This window comes from Phyllobates terribilis, unplaced genomic scaffold, assembly GCF_046119375.1.
Source record: "Phyllobates terribilis strain yellow unplaced genomic scaffold, ASM4611937v1 Scaffold_230__1_contigs__length_3167835, whole genome shotgun sequence".
Lineage (NCBI taxonomy): Eukaryota > Metazoa > Chordata > Amphibia > Anura > Dendrobatidae > Phyllobates > Phyllobates terribilis.
Window position 1 is genome coordinate 1,049,729 of NW_027362990.1, and position 20,977 is coordinate 1,070,705.

A 20,977-nucleotide genomic window follows, 5' to 3' on the forward strand; every position below is an offset into this window, starting at 1 on the left:
GCTCCAAAATGCTTGCCTAATATGTCTGTTTATCCAAAAGGAAGTAAAAAGGGAGAGCTAGAAAGATAGCATTGCATCACATTACATGGCAATGCAATGCACAGTTGCTGAAGTTGAACCAAAATGAGCTTGTAATCTGGCTTCTGCAACTTTGAACATGAAAAATCCAATGAGGAGAAGAAAAGCAAAGCCAAAGAGTCCATCCCAAAATCCGACAAACAAGCAAAATGAACAAAAAACATTGAATTCAATTCTTTCTGATTTTAGAAACTGCATTAAAGAAGGGGTGCACCGGTCCTGGAGATACTGCAATACCAGGTCAATGCGTGGAGTGGACAGAGCAAGCTCTTTTTCCATCTCCCTGTTCTAAAAATCCATTTAATATATGGTCCCCAGATAGGGGACGTATCAGATATTAAACTGATAAGAACAGATACTACACTTGATCTTAGCCAAAAGGCCGAGAAGCGATAACCAGAATTGGTTTCAAACTACGGAGCCACCCAAGGATCCTGAAAAGTCCATTTGTGGAGATGAGCTCCTGGACTCCCGTTAAGAAGACATGTTGTCAACCTCTAGATCCCTTACATGCCTGCACTTTTCGGCTTGCTGCTGCTGCAATCCACGCGTTTTAGATCTGCATAACTCCACCTCTTTAAACACAGCACCTTCACCCCCTGCTGTTCCCACCCGCCTCAACACCGTTGGAAGGGAGGAGAACCAATTAAGGCGGGGGGTGGGGTGGAACGAGCAGCTGTCTACCCTTAGCAGGAGGGCTCCTGATTACATACCTCTCCTGCTGCTGCTGCTGCTGGCTGTCCAGCAGCAGACTGAAGGTGGCTGCTGCTGTGCACAGGTATATAAAGGCTCAGAGCCTATTATGACACGCGCAGCCAGCGTTCCATTGCCACATTCCATCTACTGCAGGCAGGATACCTGGCTGGCTGAATGTCGCTGAGAAGCTCACAGAGACCGCCATAAGCAACAGTTTAACAGAATGCCACAGACTAATCAACCAAACTTTTTGGGTTGGGTTCTCTTTTATAGTCTGCAGGCATTAAATGAAAGAAGTCAGTGTTCCAGCAGAAGGAGACAACGTTTCAGAAAAGGCATTGCAGCAAACCAAAAAAGAAATTTTAAGCGCAGCAGAGTAACCAGCGCACATACCTGTTAGCTCAGGTGAGTTTAAAAGGCTGCTGTTGATAACAAGGGCATTTGCTAAATAGATGGTGTGTGTGCAACAATATACTGAAAGGTCAATTATATTGTGCAGCTTATCTCACCACCTGTAGTTATTTAGGTGAAAGCTCCAAAATGCTTGCCTAATATGTCTGTTTATCCAAAAGGAAGTAAAAAGGGAGAGCTAGAAAGATAGCATTGCATCACATTACATGGCAATGCAATGCACAGTTGCTGAAGTTGAACCAAAATGAGCTTGTAATCTGGCTTCTGCAACTTTGAACATGAAAAATCCAATGAGGAGAAGAAAAGCAAAGCCAAAGAGTCCATCCCAAAATCCGACAAACAAGCAAAATGAACAAAAAACATTGAATTCAATTCTTTCTGATTTTAGAAACTGCATTAAAGAAGGGGTGCACCGGTCCTGGAGATACTGCAATACCAGGTCAATGCGTGGAGTGGACAGAGCAAGCTCTTTTTCCATCTCCCTGTTCTAAAAATCCATTTAATATGTGGTCCCCAGATAGGGGACGTATCAGATATTAAACTGATAAGAACAGATACTACACTTGATCATAGCCAAAAGGCCGAGAAGCGATAACCAGAATTGGTTTCAAACTACGGAGCCACCCAAGGATCCTGAAAAGTCCATTTGTGGAGATGAGCTCCTGGACTCCCGTTAAGAAGACATGTTGTCAACCTCTAGATCCCTTACATGCCTGCACTTTTCGGCTTGCTGCTGCTGCAATCCACGCGTTTTAGATCTGCATAACTCCACCTCTTTAAACACAGCACCTTCACCCCCTGCTGTTCCCACCCGCCTCAACACCGTTGGAAGGGAGGAGAACCAATTAAGGCGGGGGGTGGGGTGGAACGAGCAGCTGTCTACCCTTAGCAGGAGGGCTCCTGATTGCATACCTCTCCTGCTGCTGCTGCTGCTGGCTGTCCAGCAGCAGACTGAAGGTGGCTGCTGCTGTGCACAGGTATATAAAGGCTCAGAGCCTATTATGACACGCGCAGCCAGCGTTCCATTGCCACATTCCATCTACTGCAGGCAGGATACCTGGCTGGCTGAATGTCGCTGAGAAGCTCACAGAGACCGCCATAAGCAACAGTTTAACAGAATGCCACAGACTAATCAACCAAACTTTTTGGGTTGGGTTCTCTTTTATAGTCTGCAGGCATTAAATGAAAGAAGTCAGTGTTCCAGCAGAAGGAGACAACGTTTCAGAAAAGGCATTGTAGCAAACCAAAAAAGAAATTTTAAGCGCAGCAGAGTAACCAGCGCACATACCTGTTAGCTCAGGTGAGTTTAAAAGGCTGCTGTTGATAACAAGGGCATTTGCTAAATAGATGGTGTGTGTGCAACAATATACTGAAAGGTCAATTATATTGTGCAGCTTATCTCACCACCTGTAGTTATTTAGGTGAAAGCTCCAAAATGCTTGCCTAATATGTCTGTTTATCCAAAAGGAAGTAAAAAGGGAGAGCTAGAAAGATAGCATTGCATCACATTACATGGCAATGCAATGCACAGTTGCTGAAGTTGAACCAAAATGAGCTTGTAATCTGGCTTCTGCAACTTTGAACATGAAAAATCCAATGAGGAGAAGAAAAGCAAAGCCAAAGAGTCCATCCCAAAATCCGACAAACAAGCAAAATGAACAAAAAACATTGAATTCAATTCTTTCTGATTTTAGAAACTGCATTAAAGAAGGGGTGCACCGGTCCTGGAGATACTGCAATACCAGGTCAATGCGTGGAGTGGACAGAGCAAGCTCTTTTTCCATCTCCCTGTTCTAAAAATCCATTTAATATATGGTCCCCAGATAGGGGACGTATCAGATATTAAACTGATAAGAACAGATACTACACTTGATCTTAGCCAAAAGGCCGAGAAGCGATAACCAGAATTGGTTTCAAACTACGGAGCCACCCAAGGATCCTGAAAAGTCCATTTGTGGAGATGAGCTCCTGGACTCCCGTTAAGAAGACATGTTGTCAACCTCTAGATCCCTTACATGCCTGCACTTTTCGGCTTGCTGCTGCTGCAATCCACGCGTTTTAGATCTGCATAACTCCACCTCTTTAAACACAGCACCTTCACCCCCTGCTGTTCCCACCCGCCTCAACACCGTTGGAAGGGAGGAGAACCAATTAAGGCGGGGGGTGGGGTGGAACGAGCAGCTGTCTACCCTTAGCAGGAGGGCTCCTGATTACATACCTCTCCTGCTGCTGCTGCTGGCTGTCCAGCAGCAGACTGAAGGTGGCTGCTGCTGTGCACAGGTATATAAAGGCTCAGAGCCTATTATGACACGCGCAGCCAGCGTTCCATTGCCACATTCCATCTACTGCAGGCAGGATACCTGGCTGGCTGAATGTCGCTGAGAAGCTCACAGAGACCGCCATAAGCAACAGTTTAACAGAATGCCACAGACTAATCAACCAAACTTTTTGGGTTGGGTTCTCTTTTATAGTCTGCAGGCATTAAATGAAAGAAGTCAGTGTTCCAGCAGAAGGAGACAACGTTTCAGAAAAGGCATTGTAGCAAACCAAAAAAGAAATTTTAAGCGCAGCAGAGTAACCAGCGCACATACCTGTTAGCTCAGGTGAGTTTAAAAGGCTGCTGTTGATAACAAGGGCATTTGCTAAATAGATGGTGTGTGTGCAACAATATACTGAAAGGTCAATTATATTGTGCAGCTTATCTCACCACCTGTAGTTATTTAGGTGAAAGCTCCAAAATGCTTGCCTAATATGTCTGTTTATCCAAAAGGAAGTAAAAAGGGAGAGCTAGAAAGATAGCATTGCATCACATTACATGGCAATGCAATGCACAGTTGCTGAAGTTGAACCAAAATGAGCTTGTAATCTGGCTTCTGCAACTTTGAACATGAAAAATCCAATGAGGAGAAGAAAAGCAAAGCCAAAGAGTCCATCCCAAAATCCGACAAACAAGCAAAATGAACAAAAAACATTGAATTCAATTCTTTCTGATTTTAGAAACTGCATTAAAGAAGGGGTGCACCGGTCCTGGAGATACTGCAATACCAGGTCAATGCGTGGAGTGGACAGAGCAAGCTCTTTTTCCATCTCCCTGTTCTAAAAATCCATTTAATATATGGTCCCCAGATAGGGGACGTATCAGATATTAAACTGATAAGAACAGATACTACACTTGATCTTAGCCAAAAGGCCGAGAAGCGATAACCAGAATTGGTTTCAAACTACGGAGCCACCCAAGGATCCTGAAAAGTCCATTTGTGGAGATGAGCTCCTGGACTCCCGTTAAGAAGACATGTTGTCAACCTCTAGATCCCTTACATGCCTGCACTTTTCGGCTTGCTGCTGCTGCAATCCACGCGTTTTAGATCTGCATAACTCCACCTCTTTAAACACAGCACCTTCACCCCCTGCTGTTCCCACCCGCCTCAACACCGTTGGAAGGGAGGAGAACCAATTAAGGCGGGGGGTGGGGTGGAACGAGCAGCTGTCTACCCTTAGCAGGAGGGCTCCTGATTACATACCTCTCCTGCTGCTGCTGCTGCTGGCTGTCCAGCAGCAGACTGAAGGTGGCTGCTGCTGTGCACAGGTATATAAAGGCTCAGAGCCTATTATGACACGCGCAGCCAGCGTTCCATTGCCACATTCCATCTACTGCAGGCAGGATACCTGGCTGGCTGAATGTCGCTGAGAAGCTCACAGAGACCGCCATAAGCAACAGTTTAACAGAATGCCACAGACTAATCAACCAAACTTTTTGGGTTGGGTTCTCTTTTATAGTCTGCAGGCATTAAATGAAAGAAGTCAGTGTTCCAGCAGAAGGAGACAACGTTTCAGAAAAGGCATTGTAGCAAACCAAAATAGAAATTTTAAGCGCAGCAGAGTAACCAGCACACATACCTGTTAGCTCAGGTGAGTTTAAAAGGCTGCTGTTGATAACAAGGGCATTTGCTAAATAGATGGTGTGTGTGCAACAATATACTGAAAGGTCAATTATATTGTGCAGCTTATCTCACCACCTGTAGTTATTTAGGTGAAAGCTCCAAAATGCTTGCCTAATATGTCTGTTTATCCAAAAGGAAGTAAAAAGGGAGAGCTAGAAAGATAGCATTGCATCACATTACATGGCAATGCAATGCACAGTTGCTGAAGTTGAACCAAAATGAGCTTGTAATCTGGCTTCTGCAACTTTGAACATGAAAAATCCAATGAGGAGAAGAAAAGCAAAGCCAAAGAGTCCATCCCAAAATCCGACAAACAAGCAAAATGAACAAAAAACATTGAATTCAATTCTTTCTGATTTTAGAAACTGCATTAAAGAAGGGGTGCACCGGTCCTGGAGATACTGCAATACCAGGTCAATGCGTGGAGTGGACAGAGCAAGCTCTTTTTCCATCTCCCTGTTCTAAAAATCCATTTAATATATGGTCCCCAGATAGGGGACGTATCAGATATTAAACTGATAAGAACAGATACTACACTTGATCTTAGCCAAAAGGCCGAGAAGCGATAACCAGAATTGGTTTCAAACTACGGAGCCACCCAAGGATCCTGAAAAGTCCATTTGTGGAGATGAGCTCCTGGACTCCCGTTAAGAAGACATGTTGTCAACCTCTAGATCCCTTACATGCCTGCACTTTTCGGCTTGCTGCTGCTGCAATCCACGCGTTTTAGATCTGCATAACTCCACCTCTTTAAACACAGCACCTTCACCCCCTGCTGTTCCCACCCGCCTCAACACCGTTGGAAGGGAGGAGAACCAATTAAGGCGGGGGGTGGGGTGGAACGAGCAGCTGTCTACCCTTAGCAGGAGGGCTCCTGATTGCATACCTCTCCTGCTGCTGCTGCTGCTGGCTGTCCAGCAGCAGACTGAAGGTGGCTGCTGCTGTGCACAGGTATATAAAGGCTCAGAGCCTATTATGACACGCGCAGCCAGCGTTCCATTGCCACATTCCATCTACTGCAGGCAGGATACCTGGCTGGCTGAATGTCGCTGAGAAGCTCACAGAGACCGCCATAAGCAACAGTTTAACAGAATGCCACAGACTAATCAACCAAACTTTTTGGGTTGGGTTCTCTTTTATAGTCTGCAGGCATTAAATGAAAGAAGTCAGTGTTCCAGCAGAAGGAGACAACGTTTCAGAAAAGGCATTGTAGCAAACCAAAAAAGAAATTTTAAGCGCAGCAGAGTAACCAGCGCACATACCTGTTAGCTCAGGTGAGTTTAAAAGGCTGCTGTTGATAACAAGGGCATTTGCTAAATAGATGGTGTGTGTGCAACAATATACTGAAAGGTCAATTATATTGTGCAGCTTATCTCACCACCTGTAGTTATTTAGGTGAAAGCTCCAAAATGCTTGCCTAATATGTCTGTTTATCCAAAAGGAAGTAAAAAGGGAGAGCTAGAAAGATAGCATTGCATCACATTACATGGCAATGCAATGCACAGTTGCTGAAGTTGAACCAAAATGAGCTTGTAATCTGGCTTCTGCAACTTTGAACATGAAAAATCCAATGAGGAGAAGAAAAGCAAAGCCAAAGAGTCCATCCCAAAATCCGACAAACAAGCAAAATGAACAAAAAACATTGAATTCAATTCTTTCTGATTTTAGAAACTGCATTAAAGAAGGGGTGCACCGGTCCTGGAGATACTGCAATACCAGGTCAATGCGTGGAGTGGACAGAGCAAGCTCTTTTTCCATCTCCCTGTTCTAAAAATCCATTTAATATATGGTCCCCAGATAGGGGACGTATCAGATATTAAACTGATAAGAACAGATACTACACTTGATCTTAGCCAAAAGGCCGAGAAGCGATAACCAGAATTGGTTTCAAACTACGGAGCCACCCAAGGATCCTGAAAAGTCCATTTGTGGAGATGAGCTCCTGGACTCCCGTTAAGAAGACATGTTGTCAACCTCTAGATCCCTTACATGCCTGCACTTTTCGGCTTGCTGCTGCTGCAATCCACGCGTTTTAGATCTGCATAACTCCACCTCTTTAAACACAGCACCTTCACCCCCTGCTGTTCCCACCCGCCTCAACACCGTTGGAAGGGAGGAGAACCAATTAAGGCGGGGGGTGGGGTGGAACGAGCAGCTGTCTACCCTTAGCAGGAGGGCTCCTGATTACATACCTCTCCTGCTGCTGCTGCTGCTGGCTGTCCAGCAGCAGACTGAAGGTGGCTGCTGCTGTGCACAGGTATATAAAGGCTCAGAGCCTATTATGACACGCGCAGCCAGCGTTCCATTGCCACATTCCATCTACTGCAGGCAGGATACCTGGCTGGCTGAATGTCGCTGAGAAGCTCACAGAGACCGCCATAAGCAACAGTTTAACAGAATGCCACAGACTAATCAACCAAACTTTTTGGGTTGGGTTCTCTTTTATAGTCTGCAGGCATTAAATGAAAGAAGTCAGTGTTCCAGCAGAAGGAGACAACGTTTCAGAAAAGGCATTGTAGCAAACCAAAAAAGAAATTTTAAGCGCAGCAGAGTAACCAGCGCACATACCTGTTAGCTCAGGTGAGTTTAAAAGGCTGCTGTTGATAACAAGGGCATTTGCTAAATAGATGGTGTGTGTGCAACAATATACTGAAAGGTCAATTATATTGTGCAGCTTATCTCACCACCTGTAGTTATTTAGGTGAAAGCTCCAAAATGCTTGCCTAATATGTCTGTTTATCCAAAAGGAAGTAAAAAGGGAGAGCTAGAAAGATAGCATTGCATCACATTACATGGCAATGCAATGCACAGTTGCTGAAGTTGAACCAAAATGAGCTTGTATAATAGGTATAAATTCGCGCCAGTGGTAGTGGGCCTGGAGAAAGGAAGCCAGAGGTGGACAATTAAAAATATATTTATTGAGAAGATAAAAAGCAAATAAATTATAAAATGTAAAATATAAGAGGGTGAGGACAAAGATAAAAGATAGTGGGCGTCACTCAGATTGATGGACCAATAGCTTTGGAGGGTACCACGCTAATTATAAAAGGAACATCAATACAGCATAAATACAATATAAAATTAGTTGAGAGATCTTTCTTCTCAGATGCGACGGGCGGGTAGAGTCAGCTGGGCCCGTTAAGGGTAGGGACTCACGTAATGCCTATAGCAAAAGAGGGGGAGATTAATTAAAAGTATGTAATGGTAATCAGTAGTAGCTTGGATATAAATAAATATAAAGTAAGTACCTGTAAGGCCGGAGAAACGGCGGGAGGTGTCCAGGAAGAGTGGAGTTGGACTAATAAATATTGACCCCTTAGGTCGGTACAATAACTAGTTAAGACTGCACCAGGAGGCTCAGGATGAGCCGGGTAGGTCCAAGTTAAAATAGACTATCGGGTAACAGGAGATTCTGATTCTAAAAAACGTAAGTGATAAATATATGTAAGCGATAAATAAATGTTTGGTGGTGTCAGTATTGGTGAAAGAGCCAAATTTAACGCAATGGATGCTTAGTAAGAGGGTATAAGGTTATATTTACCTGCCCGGTAGTAGGTATAGGATATTGGCGACTGGTTTAAGTGATGTCTCAATAACTAGTTAAGACTGCACCAGGAGGCTCAGGATGAGTCAAGTAGGTCCAAGTTGAATAGACTACCAAGTAGCAGGAGGTTCCGATTCTAAAAATAAGTAAGCAATAAATAAATGTTTAGTGGTGTTAATCTTGGTGATAGAGCTAGGTTTAACGCAATGGATGCTTAGTATGAGCGTATAAGGTTATATTTACCTGCCCGGTAGCTGGTAAAGGATTTGGGCGATTGATCTGAGTGATGTCTCAAGTAGATAGTAATTCCTGGAATAGTTAGCCAGAGATAGGTAGGGCACAGGGTTACAGCTGCATCAGGAGGCTCTGACTGAGCTAGGAGTCGGTCAGCGTCTAGCGGACTAAAAGAGATCAGTAAACAGATAAATAGAGCTAGCAAGTAGGTCCTAAGTCGTTATTGTGAGGTTTAAATACCTAGAGGATGGTCTGGATGGCAGCAGGATGGTGCAGCAGGAGGCTTGTCCCAATATTGGGGAGCTGCAGGTGCTGCTTAGGAGAAGAAGGATTGTCGTCACTGTAAGGCTATGATGTGCGGTGCGGTGGGGCCGTGGCCCGAATCTACTTACAGTACGTAGTCCCCGATGTCAGGTGGTGTCGGTGGTCCGGGGCGAATGCGGAGTCCCGGCCGGTGACTGCCGCGTGTTCGCTGTTCCGGGTAGCGGGAGGGGGAGAGGAGGAGGGAGGAAGGAGCGCGCTTCCAGGAGAAAGGCGCGCGAGAGGAACGATGTGACGAGCAGTCACGTGGTACGCAACGTGCTGGTGTACGGAGGCCTGGCTGGTGCCTCTTGTGCTGGGTCAGAGTATAATCCTACGCGTTTCGGCAGCTGCGGCTGCCTTCATCAGGGACCACCGACACCACCTGACATCGGGGACTACGTACTGTAAGTAGATTCGGGCCACGGCCCCACCGCACCGCACATCATAGCCTTACAGTGACGACAATCCTTCTTCTCCTAAGCAGCACCTGCAGCTCCCCAATATTGGGACAAGCCTCCTGCTGCACCATCCTGCTGCCATCCAGACCATCCTCTAGGTATTTAAACCTCACAATAACGACTTAGGACCTACTTGCTAGCTCTATTTATCTGTTTACTGATCTCTTTTAGTCCGCTAGACGCTGACCGACTCCTAGCTCAGTCAGAGCCTCCTGATGCAGCTGTAACCCTGTGCCCTACCTATCTCTGGCTAACTATTCCAGGAATTACTATCTACTTGAGACATCACTCAGATCAATCGCCCAAATCCTTTACCAGCTACCGGGCAGGTAAATATAACCTTATACGCTCATACTAAGCATCCATTGCGTTAAACCTAGCTCTATCACCAAGATTAACACCACTAAACATTTATTTATTGCTTACTTATTTTTAGAATCGGAACCTCCTGCTACTTGGTAGTCTATTCAACTTGGACCTACTTGACTCATCCTGAGCCTCCTGGTGCAGTCTTAACTAGTTATTGAGACATCACTTAAACCAGTCGCCAATATCCTATACCTACTACCGGGCAGGTAAATATAACCTTATACCCTCTTACTAAGCATCCATTGCGTTAAATTTGGCTCTTTCACCAATACTGACACCACCAAACATTTATTTATCGCTTACATATATTTATCACTTACGTTTTTTAGAATCAGAATCTCCTGTTACCCGATAGTCTATTTTAACTTGGACCTACCCGGCTCATCCTGAGCCTCCTGGTGCAGTCTTAACTAGTTATTGTACCGACCTAAGGGGTCAATATTTATTAGTCCAACTCCACTCTTCCTGGACACCTCCCGCCGTTTCTCCGGCCTTACAGGTACTTACTTTATATTTATTTATATCCAAGCTACTACTGATTACCATTACATACTTTTAATTAATCTCCCCCTCTTTTGCTATAGGCATTACGTGAGTCCCTACCCTTAACGGGCCCAGCTGACTCTACCCGCCCGTCGCATCTGAGAAGAAAGATCTCTCAACTAATTTTATATTGTATTTATGCTGTATTGATGTTCCTTTTATAATTAGCGTGGTACCCTCCAAAGCTATTGGTCCATCAATCTGAGTGACGCCCACTATCTTTTATCTTTGTCCTCACCCTCTTATATTTTACATTTTATAATTTATTTGCTTTTTATCTTCTCAATAAATATATTTTTAATTGTCCACCTCTGGCTTCCTTTCTCCAGGCCCACTACCACTGGCGCGAATTTATACCTATTATTTAACCTAACCTTTACCTGGACACCGGTGGTTCCCTGTCCATTAATTCGCCGCTTTGTTAGTGTTTAGCCGGTAGCGCCTTCTAAACCTACTATTACCAAAATGAGCTTGTAATCTGGCTTCTGCAACTTTGAACATGAAAAATCCAATGAGGAGAAGAAAAGCAAAGCCAAAGAGTCCATCCCAAAATCCGACAAACAAGCAAAATGAACAAAAAACATTGAATTCAATTCTTTCTGATTTTAGAAACTGCATTAAAGAAGGGGTGCACCGGTCCTGGAGATACTGCAATACCAGGTCAATGCGTGGAGTGGACAGAGCAAGCTCTTTTTCCATCTCCCTGTTCTAAAAATCCATTTAATATATGGTCCCCAGATAGGGGACGTATCAGATATTAAACTGATAAGAACAGATACTACACTTGATCTTAGCCAAAAGGCCGAGAAGCGATAACCAGAATTGGTTTCAAACTACGGAGCCACCCAAGGATCCTGAAAAGTCCATTTGTGGAGATGAGCTCCTGGACTCCCGTTAAGAAGACATGTTGTCAACCTCTAGATCCCTTACATGCCTGCACTTTTCGGCTTGCTGCTGCTGCAATCCACGCGTTTTAGATCTGCATAACTCCACCTCTTTAAACACAGCACCTTCACCCCCTGCTGTTCCCACCCGCCTCAACACCGTTGGAAGGGAGGAGAACCAATTAAGGCGGGGGGTGGGGTGGAACGAGTAGCTGTCTACCCTTAGCAGGAGGGCTCCTGATTACATACCTCTCCTGCTGCTGCTGCTGCTGGCTGTCCAGCAGCAGACTGAAGGTGGCTGCTGCTGTGCACAGGTATATAAAGGCTCAGAGCCTATTATGACACGCGCAGCCAGCGTTCCATTGCCACATTCCATCTACTGCAGGCAGGATACCTGGCTGGCTGAATGTCGCTGAGAAGCTCACAGAGACCGCCATAAGCAACAGTTTAACAGAATGCCACAGACTAATCAACCAAACTTTTTGGGTTGGGTTCTCTTTTATAGTCTGCAGGCATTAAATGAAAGAAGTCAGTGTTCCAGCAGAAGGAGACAACGTTTCAGAAAAGGCATTGTAGCAAACCAAAAAAGAAATTTTAAGCGCAGCAGAGTAACCAGCGCACATACCTGTTAGCTCAGGTGAGTTTAAAAGGCTGCTGTTGATAACAAGGGCATTTGCTAAATAGATGGTGTGTGTGCAACAATATACTGAAAGGTCAATTATATTGTGCAGCTTATCTCACCACCTGTAGTTATTTAGGTGAAAGCTCCAAAATGCTTGCCTAATATGTCTGTTTATCCAAAAGGAAGTAAAAAGGGAGAGCTAGAAAGATAGCATTGCATCACATTACATGGCAATGCAATGCACAGTTGCTGAAGTTGAACCAAAATGAGCTTGTAATCTGGCTTCTGCAACTTTGAACATGAAAAATCCAATGAGGAGAAGAAAAGCAAAGCCAAAGAGTCCATCCCAAAATCCGACAAACAAGCAAAATGAACAAAAAACATTGAATTCAATTCTTTCTGATTTTAGAAACTGCATTAAAGAAGGGGTGCACCGGTCCTGGAGATACTGCAATACCAGGTCAATGCGTGGAGTGGACAGAGCAAGCTCTTTTTCCATCTCCCTGTTCTAAAAATCCATTTAATATATGGTCCCCAGATAGGGGACGTATCAGATATTAAACTGATAAGAACAGATACTACACTTGATCTTAGCCAAAAGGCCGAGAAGCGATAACCAGAATTGGTTTCAAACTACGGAGCCACCCAAGGATCCTGAAAAGTCCATTTGTGGAGATGAGCTCCTGGACTCCCGTTAAGAAGACATGTTGTCAACCTCTAGATCCCTTACATGCCTGCACTTTTCGGCTTGCTGCTGCTGCAATCCACGCGTTTTAGATCTGCATAACTCCACCTCTTTAAACACAGCACCTTCACCCCCCTGCTGTTCCCACCCGCCTCAACACCGTTGGAAGGGAGGAGAACCAATTAAGGCGGGGGGTGGGGTGGAACGAGCAGCTGTCTACCCTTAGCAGGAGGGCTCCTGATTACATACCTCTCCTGCTGCTGCTGCTGCTGGCTGTCCAGCAGCAGACTGAAGGTGGCTGCTGCTGTGCACAGGTATATAAAGGCTCAGAGCCTATTATGACACGCGCAGCCAGCGTTCCATTGCCACATTCCATCTACTGCAGGCAGGATACCTGGCTGGCTGAATGTCGCTGAGAAGCTCACAGAGACCGCCATAAGCAACAGTTTAACAGAATGCCACAGACTAATCAACCAAACTTTTTGGGTTGGGTTCTCTTTTATAGTCTGCAGGCATTAAATGAAAGAAGTCAGTGTTCCAGCAGAAGGAGACAACGTTTCAGAAAAGGCATTGTAGCAAACCAAAAAAGAAATTTTAAGCGCAGCAGAGTAACCAGCGCACATACCTGTTAGCTCAGGTGAGTTTAAAAGGCTGCTGTTGATAACAAGGGCATTTGCTAAATAGATGGTGTGTGTGCAATAATATACTGAAAGGTCAATTATATTGTGCAGCTTATCTCACCACCTGTAGTTATTTAGGTGAAAGCTCCAAAATGCTTGCCTAATATGTCTGTTTATCCAAAAGGAAGTAAAAAGGGAGAGCTAGAAAGATAGCATTGCATCACATTACATGCCAATTCAATGCACAGTTGCTGAAGTTGAACCAAAATGAGCTTGTAATCTGGCTTCTGCAACTTTGAACATGAAAAATCCAATGAGGAGAAGAAAAGCAAAGCCAAAGAGTCCATCCCAAAATCCGACAAACAAGCAAAATGAACAAAAAACATTGAATTCAATTCTTTCTGATTTTAGAAACTGCATTAAAGAAGGGGTGCACCGGTCCTGGAGATACTGCAATACCAGGTCAATGCGTGGAGTGGACAGAGCAAGCTCTTTTTCCATCTCCCTGTTCTAAAAATCCATTTAATATATGGTCCCCAGATAGGGGACGTATCAGATATTAAACTGATAAGAACAGATACTACACTTGATCATAGCCAAAAGGCCGAGAAGCGATAACCAGAATTGGTTTCAAACTACGGAGCCACCCAAGGATCCTGAAAAGTCCATTTGTGGAGATGAGCTCCTGGACTCCCGTTAAGAAGACATGTTGTCAACCTCTAGATCCCTTACATGCCTGCACTTTTCGGCTTGCTGCTGCTGCAATCCACGCGTTTTAGATCTGCATAACTCCACCTCTTTAAACACAGCACCTTCACCCCCTGCTGTTCCCACCCGCCTCAACACCGTTGGAAGGGAGGAGAACCAATTAAGGCGGGGGGTGGGGTGGAACGAGCAGCTGTCTACCCTTAGCAGGAGGGCTCCTGATTACATACCTCTCCTGCTGCTGCTGCTGCTGGCTGTCCAGCAGCAGACTGAATGTGGCTGCTGCTGTGCACAGGTATATAAAGGCTCAGAGCCTATTATGACACGCGCAGCCAGCGTTCCATTGCCACATTCCATCTACTGCAGGCAGGATACCTGGCTGGCTGAATGTCGCTGAGAAGCTCACAGAGACCGCCATAAGCAACAGTTTAACAGAATGCCACAGACTAATCAACCAAACTTTTTGGGTTGGGTTCTCTTTTATAGTCTGCAGGCATTAAATGAAAGAAGTCAGTGTTCCAGCAGAAGGAGACAACGTTTCAGAAAAGGCATTGTAGCAAACCAAAAAAGAAATTTTAAGCGCAGCAGAGTAACCAGCGCACATACCTGTTAGCTCAGGTGAGTTTAAAAGGCTGCTGTTGATAACAAGGGCATTTGCTAAATAGATGGTGTGTGTGCAACAATATACTGAAAGGTCAATTATATTGTGCAGCTTATCTCACCACCTGTAGTTATTTAGGTGAAAGCTCCAAAATGCTTGCCTAATATGTCTGTTTATCCAAAAGGAAGTAAAAAGGGAGAGCTAGAAAGATAGCATTGCATCACATTACATGGCAATGCAATGCACAGTTGCTGAAGTTGAACCAAAATGAGCTTGTAATCTGGCTTCTGCAACTTTGAACATGAAAAATCCAATGAGGAGAAGAAAAGCAAAGCCAAAGAGTCCATCCCAAAATCCGACAAACAAGCAAAATGAACAAAAAACATTGAATTCAATTCTTTCTGATTTTAGAAACTGCATTAAAGAAGGGGTGCACCGGTCCTGGAGATACTGCAATACCAGGTCAATGCGTGGAGTGGACAGAGCAAGCTCTTTTTCCATCTCCCTGTTCTAAAAATCCATTTAATATATGGTCCCCAGATAGGGGACGTATCAGATATTAAACTGATAAGAACAGATACTACACTTGATCTTAGCCAAAAGGCCGAGAAGCGATAACCAGAATTGGTTTCAAACTACGGAGCCACCCAAGGATCCTGAAAAGTCCATTTGTGGAGATGAGCTCCTGGACTCCCGTTAAGAAGACATGTTGTCAACCTCTAGATCCCTTACATGCCTGCACTTTTCGGCTTGCTGCTGCTGCAATCCACGCGTTTTAGATCTGCATAACTCCACCTCTTTAAACACAGCACCTTCACCCCCTGCTGTTCCCACCCGCCTCAACACCGTTGGAAGGAAGGAGAACCAATTAAGGCGGGGGGTGGGGTGGAACGAGCAGCTGTCTACCCTTAGCAGGAGGGCTCCTGATTACATACCTCTCCTGCTGCTGCTGCTGCTGGCTGTCCAGCAGCAGACTGAAGGTGGCTGCTGCTGTGCACAGGTATATAAAGGCTCAGAGCCTATTATGACACGCGCAGCCAGCGTTCCATTGCCACATTCCATCTACTGCAGGCAGGATACCTGGCTGGCTGAATGTCGCTGAGAAGCTCACAGAGACCGCCATAAGCAACAGTTTAACAGAATGCCACAGACTAATCAACCAAACTTTTTGGGTTGGGTTCTCTTTTATAGTCTGCAGGCATTAAATGAAAGAAGTCAGTGTTCCAGCAGAAGGAGACAACGTTTCAGAAAAGGCATTGTAGCAAACCAAAAAAGAAATTTTAAGCGCAGCAGAGTAACCAGCGCACATACCTGTTAGCTCAGGTGAGTTTAAAAGGCTGCTGTTGATAACAAGGGCATTTGCTAAATAGATGGTGTGTGTGCAACAATATACTGAAAGGTCAATTATATTGTGCAGCTTATCTCACCACCTGTAGTTATTTAGGTGAAAGCTCCAAAATGCTTGCCTAATATGTCTGTTTATCCAAAAGGAAGTAAAAAGGGAGAGCTAGAAAGATAGCATTGCATCACATTACATGGCAATGCAATGCACAGTTGCTGAAGTTGAACCAAAATGAGCTTGTAATCTGGCTTCTGCAACTTTGAACATGAAAAATCCAATGAGGAGAAGAAAAGCAAAGCCAAAGAGTCCATCCCAAAATCCGACAAACAAGCAAAATGAACAAAAAACATTGAATTCAATTCTTTCTGATTTTAGAAACTGCATTAAAGAAGGGGTGCACCGGTCCTGGAGATACTGCAATACCAGGTCAATGCGTGGAGTGGACAGAGCAAGCTCTTTTTCCATCTCCCTGTTCTAAAAATCCATTTAATATATGGTCCCCAGATAGGGGACGTATCAGATATTAAACTGATAAGAACAGATTTTTTTTTTTTTTTCCCTCAGATGGGGAAATCCACGGTCTATAGTCACGACCAAAGGAACTTCCTTCCAAACAGCTGCATCATCTCAACGACACAAATGCTGCTCCCATCATCACCGGAAAAATTTTTATTTCTTCTTTTTAAACCTTACACAGAAAACAAGATCAAGAAGTATTTACAAAATATCTCCACTTTTTAACTTTCCATATTCCCTCCGCATCCACTTCCCCTCTCCTCTTTTTGTCCCATAAGAAACACACATACATCTTCCCCATAATCACCTTCACACTATCCTTTACAGCAATTTCCTTCCTTTTAAACACATACACATTCCTCACATCCCATAACACTTCCTTTATACACGCAAGCATCAACCACAAGACTCTTTCCTTCGTCCCATCACATATTCCCAAACCAAACATAAACAACTCAAAGGACAACAAATTCACACCACACAATTCTTTACACAAAGGCCCCATTCTCCCAATCACATCTCTAGCATACTGGCAATTCCAAAAAACATGCAACACACTTTCCCTTCCACCACAGCCATTTCTTGGACACGTTTCACTCCTCACTAAACCTCTATTCCTCTGAAACTCTCTTACTGGCAACACTCCATGCAAAGACTGCCACACAACCTCACTCTGCTTATTTGTCATACCACCCATCCGCACCTTCTTCCATACTTTTTGCACATCACACCCTCTCACCAAATTTATTCCACTCTCCATTTCTCTACACTCAATCATCCTGTACACAGCCTTCTTATTTCCCAACAACCTCACATCCACATCACACAACTCATACTTCACCAAAAACTTATAAACCCACACATACCACACGGGCACCTCAAAAGCAACCGGACACCGCAAATCCCTCTCTCTCCACTTCAAACGAAAAGAATAAGCCCCAAATAAATATCCACACATACATGAAAACTTTCCATCGCCCATAATCACTTTCAGCACAAACACCACAATATTCACACCCAAAAAAACTTCTAAATTTGGAAAACCCAAACCACCTTTCTCCATACGCTTCACCAACACTTCCCTCCGCGCCCTCTCCATTTTAGAATTCCACAAAAAAACAAACAAAATCCTATTCAATCCTCTCAAAACCATATAACCTGGTGGAAACACAACTGCAACATATAAAAAAATAGGCAACACCACGCTTTTAATGACTAAGATTTTTCCAAAGAAAGTAAGGCTTCTCAACTTCCAAAAACATAACTTCTTTTCAACCTTCTCTTTCGCGTCATCCCAACTTTCTTTCCCATCCAATCTTTCTGAAAACTTCACTCCCAAAACCTTAATGGGCCCATTCACTACGTTCACACCTACATCTCTACTCAAAATACCACTTCCAAAAACCTTACACTCACTCTTTTCCCAATTCACTTTAAATGCAGACGCACCACAAAAGATAGACACTAACAACTTCACCCGCCTCACCGAACATTCAGAATCACATAATACACACACGTCATCCATATAACCACTCACCTTCCACTCTCTTCCTCCACCTCCCGGCACTTGCACACCACGAACCACTTTATCCTTCCTCAACATACACAACAAAGGTTCAATTGCACAAATAAAAGCCACAGGGGATAACGGACACCCCTGCCTCACGCCCGAATGCACATTCACTCTCCTACCGACATAACCGTTCATTAAAACACAACTATAAATATCTGTATATAGACTTCTCACTCTCCCAACAAAATCAGCAGGAAAACCCATTCTCAGCAACACTCTAAACAAAAAACCATGCGACAACCTATCATACGCCTTTTCAAAATCCAGGCTCAACAAAAACACACTCTTCTTCCGGCTCATACAATCCCATAGACAATCTCTCAATATACACACACACTCGTGAATCCGTCTCCCAGGTACTGCACAACACTGCTCATCCCCAATCACACTCTCTATCACATCACGCATCCTATTTGCCATTAATTTTGCGTAGATCTTATAATCACAGTTCAATAATGTTATTGGCCTCCAGTTTTTCAGACTCTTCAAATCACCCTTTTTCGGAATCAATACAACCATACCTGCACGCATACTACCTGCCACCTCCATATTTTCCCACATATACTTACAAAAATCCACAAAATCACTCCCAATCACATCCCACATCATGCGGTAAAATTCTACTGGAAGACCATCCCCCCCCGGCGTCTTATTCAAAGCCATACTACACATAACCTTCCATACTTCATCACTTGTCACAGCATCCATCACCCTCTCTCTTTCCGCCTCATTCAATTTACTCTCTAACGTACTCAAAACATCATTCTCCAAACACTCATCCCTCCACTTTACAGCATACAAATCCTCATAAAACTTTGCCACTTCCTCACACATATCCTCTCCACTCACCTCGCTTCCATCTGCTCCATTCAACACACACATATTTTGCTTTTTCCCAAAAACCTTCTTGAAAAAAAAACGTGAACATTTTTCATCATACTCCAAATTATCAACTTTTGCTCTAAAGACAATACTCCTCCCTTTTTCCAACAAGAACTCATGAACCTCCTTTTTCACTTGTAAAATATCCTCCTCCACCTCCATCCCTCCCTCCCTCAATTTATACAAGAAACTTAAACGTGCATTTAAACTCACAAAATGTCTCCTCTTGACTGCTGCCATCTTATAACCCAAATTTTTGAAAAAATTTTTTGTCTGTTTTTTAACCCAATCCCACCACCCACAAACATTCCCAAAACCATTTTTACACTCACACCACTCCTCATACCGTCTTGCATATTCCTTTCTTACTTCCTCATACTCCAATAACTTAACATTCAACTTCCACAAACCTTTCCCAAACACCCCATTCACATTCACATCCAACTCACACGACATGCACACATGATCTGAAAACAAAACATTCTCCTGCTTATAGTCAACAGGAATTATATTTTTTGAAATAAAACAGTAATCCAATCTAGATTGTATTCTTCCACTTTCGGAAAAGAAGGTATTTAACAAAGGCCTCACTTTACATACACTTTGCATATCATGCAAATCAAAATCACTAACCAACTCTAACAAAGTTTTCCCAGACACATCCACATTCACTCTCCCCACATCACAATTCATATCACCCACAATCACCACAGGCATTCTTCCCGGAACAAAAAGTTTAATTTTTTCAAATAACTTTTTCCGGTCATTTTTCTCCACCGGCGCATAAACATTAATAACACAAAATTTAACATTTTTATACTCAAAATTTGCTAAAATGCACCTCCCCACATCAATCACCACATAATCACTCAAAACCACCTCCCTCCCTTTAACTAAAATCCCCACACCATCATTTTTATTACATGCACTCCCCGACCACACAGATGCTCCATGAGACCATTCATCTCCTCTCACCCCATCCACCACTCCACACTCTTGCAAACAAAAAATCGATGCATTCTTCATAGCCAAAAAATCAAAAATTGCAGCCCTCCTGGCCTTATTTTTAAACACTCTCACATTTTGTGAAATTATAGTAAAACCCATTTTTTCCTTTTTTAAACCTCCTAAAAAAAAACGAAAACAGAAAGGTTACAAAAACACTACAAAAACTCCACTCACAAGAAAAAGCCTTTGACTTAAGTCAAAGCTTATAATAGGCATTATCACGCATATTGCAAGGCAACCTTAACCAGCACCCCCACTATCTTCTTCCACCATCTGAACCGAGCAACTCGTTTCCGAGCCGCTAGCAGCATCACCATCACCCCACCTTGCTTTCTTGGCACCCACTTTTCGCTGCGGTGCCTTGATATCTTCTTCATCATTTGCCCCACCACCCTCCCTGTGACACTTTCTACTCCCCCCACCCTCATCGGAGAAGTACTCCTCAATATTCTCAGGATCTGAAGGGTGTGATGACCCTTCCCCAGTTTCCATACAATCTGCAGCATCTACAGCGTCCTGAAAGTCCAACGTATCCGGACACCTTCCTTCTCCCGCTGCATTCATCTGCCCCTCCATTCTCCTCAATTCTTTCACAAGCTCCTTCTCCATTTTAGGTGCCTTTTTCTCCTTCTGGTAAGCAGGCCTCAGACTCACAGTTTCAGGGGCAGACCTTTCACTCCGCCTCCTCTGCTCTCTCTCCATTCTAGCAGTTTCTCTTTCTATCTGCTGCAAAACCCTCCTCTCCTCCTCCTCCTTCTTCCTCTCCTTATCAGTTTTCCTGGGCACACCCTGCGGGCAATCTTTAAACATGTGCTCACCACTTCCACACATGTCACAAGCCTTGGGCTTCGGGCACGCACTTGCCACATGCCCCTCCTCTTTGCAGTTACGGCAACATTGCCCTTTCTTACATGCATCCTGCACATGTCCAAAGCAGTAACATTTCCTGCAATACATAGGCT

At 44.0% G+C, this 20,977-nt stretch overlaps 11 non-coding genes across 11 annotated transcripts; all 11 read right to left on the bottom strand.

Moving 5' to 3' along the window:
• Positions 1-281: 281 nt before the first annotated feature.
• LOC141215026 (U2 spliceosomal RNA) lies at positions 282-472 on the bottom strand. Its single transcript, XR_012284174.1, has one exon. It is a non-coding gene; the product is annotated as a U2 spliceosomal RNA (small nuclear RNA).
• Positions 473-1,587: 1,115 nt separating this feature from the next.
• On the bottom strand, positions 1,588-1,778 carry LOC141215091 (U2 spliceosomal RNA). The gene has a single exon (XR_012284237.1). It is a non-coding gene; the product is annotated as a U2 spliceosomal RNA (small nuclear RNA).
• Positions 1,779-2,893: 1,115 nt separating this feature from the next.
• On the bottom strand, positions 2,894-3,084 carry LOC141215027 (U2 spliceosomal RNA). The gene has a single exon (XR_012284176.1). It is a non-coding gene; the product is annotated as a U2 spliceosomal RNA (small nuclear RNA).
• Positions 3,085-4,196: 1,112 nt separating this feature from the next.
• On the bottom strand, positions 4,197-4,387 carry LOC141215029 (U2 spliceosomal RNA). Its single transcript, XR_012284178.1, has one exon. It is a non-coding gene; the product is annotated as a U2 spliceosomal RNA (small nuclear RNA).
• Positions 4,388-5,502: 1,115 nt separating this feature from the next.
• LOC141215030 (U2 spliceosomal RNA) lies at positions 5,503-5,693 on the bottom strand. Its single transcript, XR_012284179.1, has one exon. It is a non-coding gene; the product is annotated as a U2 spliceosomal RNA (small nuclear RNA).
• Positions 5,694-6,808: 1,115 nt separating this feature from the next.
• Positions 6,809-6,999, bottom strand: LOC141215031 (U2 spliceosomal RNA). The gene has a single exon (XR_012284180.1). It is a non-coding gene; the product is annotated as a U2 spliceosomal RNA (small nuclear RNA).
• A 4,201-nt stretch (positions 7,000-11,200) lies between these two features.
• LOC141215033 (U2 spliceosomal RNA) lies at positions 11,201-11,391 on the bottom strand. Its single transcript, XR_012284181.1, has one exon. It is a non-coding gene; the product is annotated as a U2 spliceosomal RNA (small nuclear RNA).
• A 1,115-nt stretch (positions 11,392-12,506) lies between these two features.
• On the bottom strand, positions 12,507-12,697 carry LOC141215034 (U2 spliceosomal RNA). The gene has a single exon (XR_012284182.1). It is a non-coding gene; the product is annotated as a U2 spliceosomal RNA (small nuclear RNA).
• Positions 12,698-13,813: 1,116 nt separating this feature from the next.
• Positions 13,814-14,004, bottom strand: LOC141215088 (U2 spliceosomal RNA). Its single transcript, XR_012284234.1, has one exon. It is a non-coding gene; the product is annotated as a U2 spliceosomal RNA (small nuclear RNA).
• A 1,115-nt stretch (positions 14,005-15,119) lies between these two features.
• Positions 15,120-15,310, bottom strand: LOC141215035 (U2 spliceosomal RNA). Its single transcript, XR_012284183.1, has one exon. It is a non-coding gene; the product is annotated as a U2 spliceosomal RNA (small nuclear RNA).
• Positions 15,311-16,425: 1,115 nt separating this feature from the next.
• LOC141215126 (U2 spliceosomal RNA) lies at positions 16,426-16,617 on the bottom strand. The gene has a single exon (XR_012284269.1). It is a non-coding gene; the product is annotated as a U2 spliceosomal RNA (small nuclear RNA).
• Between the last annotated feature and the right edge of the window lie 4,360 nt (positions 16,618-20,977).